The following is a 2,176-nucleotide window of genomic DNA, read 5'->3' as shown; positions in this document are numbered from 1 at the left end:
TCTTTCTTTCTTTCTTTCTTTCTTTCTTTCTTTCTTTCTTTCTTTCTTTCTTTCTTTCTTTCTTTCTTTCTTTCTTTCTTTCTTTTTCTTTTTTGGTTTTTCCAGACAGGGTTTCTCTGTATAGCTCTGACTGTCCTGGAACTCACCAGGCTGGCCTCGAACTCAGAAATCTGCCTGCCTCTGCCTCCCGAGTGCTGGGATTAAAGACGTGTGCTACCACACCTGGCTCTATGAGGCTTTTTCTTTCGGAGCATGCTTTTGTTGTGTCAAAAGAGTCCAACCTGGAGTCACCTAGATTGTTCTCCTGGACTTTAGGAGTTTGTAGGATAGTGTTTCACATGTAAATCAACATTGACAGTTCAAAGTTTTTTTTTTTTTTTTGCCAATGCAGGATTCTAGGCTGGGGTCATTTCTTTTCAACATGTAACATCTCCCCGCACTGTTTCGTTGCCTGAGCAGTTGTGTGAGGCGTTCCAGTGAGTTCTGTTGAAAGCAGGTAAAAAGAGCTCCCCTCTGACGTTTAAGATCTGCGTCTTCTGCAGTCTGGAACCTCTTTGCTGAGGTGTAGGTTTTCACAGTTCTCTGAGCTTCTTCACCTGTGTTCCTCCCGTGTCTTTCCAGAACTTTCCAGCGCTCTGCTGTCACAGAGACAGGGTTCTGTGTGTCTGGTTAGCCCAGGCTGCCCTTGACCTCCTGATCCTCTTGCTGGTTCTGACCCCCTTCTCCGGTGCTGGGAATTCCGGGCACGCACCTGTGCACTGCCTGCTCTTAACCTGGCATACTCACCGTGCCTGTGGTCTCAGCTGCCTCACACTCTGTAGATACTTGCTCCAGCTTTTTATTCTTTTTTCTCTCTCCACATTCTCACTTGGGAAGTTTCTGTTGATGTATTTTCAAGGTTTCCAGGTTTGTTCAGTGTGCCCTTCCCCTAGTCTGTATTCAACCTACTAGCATTTTTCTTTGTGTGGGGCTGGGAATTGGACTCGGGGCCTCAGACAAGCTAAGCAAACCACTGAGCTGTATTTCCCAGCCCAGGTTTCAGTCTACTGGGGAGCCTGCCTGAGGTCTCTCCCTCTCTCCTACGTGGCTTTTGGTTTCCAGCAAGATCAGAATCTGTGTACCTGACTCGTTCTTGTACAATGTCCATTTTTATACCAGTAATGCGTTACTTAAAATATGTACTGGGAGCTTTCCCAAACCCTTGCCGTGTATGCGTCTGCTTCTATTGCTGTGTTTGTCTCTTTAGACTCTGCCTTTTAGTATGTATTGTTGGAAGGCAGACACTGTATGTTGGATGAAGGGATAGAAAGAGAACCAACCGTAGGATCAGGGCTAATGTTCCTCTGGCTTGGTCACTGGTTACAGTTTATTGTGGCTGTTATGTCTTGAGACTTCATTTAAAAAAAATCACTGTTATTTATGTATATGTACATGTGTGTGTGTATTTCTAAGGAGGCAAGGGCAGCATTGGCTCCCTGAAGTTGGAATTTCAAGCAGTAGTGAGTTGCTTGATGTGGGTTCTGGGAATCGAACTTGGGTCCTCTGCAAGAACAATAGGTGCTCTTAGCCAGGGACTCATTTTTTCCAGCTCCTTCATTCCTGTGTGTGTGTGTGTGTGTGTGTGTGTGTGTGTGTGTGCGTGCATGTTAGTTTTTTAAAGTGCCTTTGCTTCCCTAGGAGCTCCTTAAAGTAGCTACTTCAGCAGTAGCTCTTTATGGCCATCAGGAGCACGCTTGGTGTGGTAAGGGGACCACATGGGTTAAGTGTTCTGGGAAGACCCTGGGTCTTAAGCCTGTGGCCCTGAGCTATGATCTTTAACAAGCACTCCCCATCCAGGTTTTCCTCCTTATGGGAGATCCTAGGGTAGCAGGGGGCTGGAATTGGCTGGAATTGGCTGGAATTGGCTGGAATTGGCTGGAATTGGATGTACCCCTGTAAGGTCCACACTGACAGAGTAGAATGTAGAGGCAGCCACTGTCTCTTCCTTCTTGCTGGATCCATGAAGAAACTTTCTCAAATGGATCTTGGAGGTGTGTATGTGTGTGTGTGTATGTGTGTATGTGTGTATGTGTGTATGTGTGTGTATGTGTGTATGTGTGTATGTGTGTGTGTGTGTATGTGTATGTATGTATTTGTGTGTGTGTATGCATGTGTGTGTATGCATGTGTGTGTATGT

Source organism: Mus caroli, chromosome 9, assembly GCF_900094665.2.
Source record: "Mus caroli chromosome 9, CAROLI_EIJ_v1.1, whole genome shotgun sequence".
NCBI classification, from domain to species: domain Eukaryota; kingdom Metazoa; phylum Chordata; class Mammalia; order Rodentia; family Muridae; genus Mus; species Mus caroli.
The sequence above is the reverse complement of the archived record's forward strand: the minus strand, read 5'-3'. Positions refer to the sequence as shown.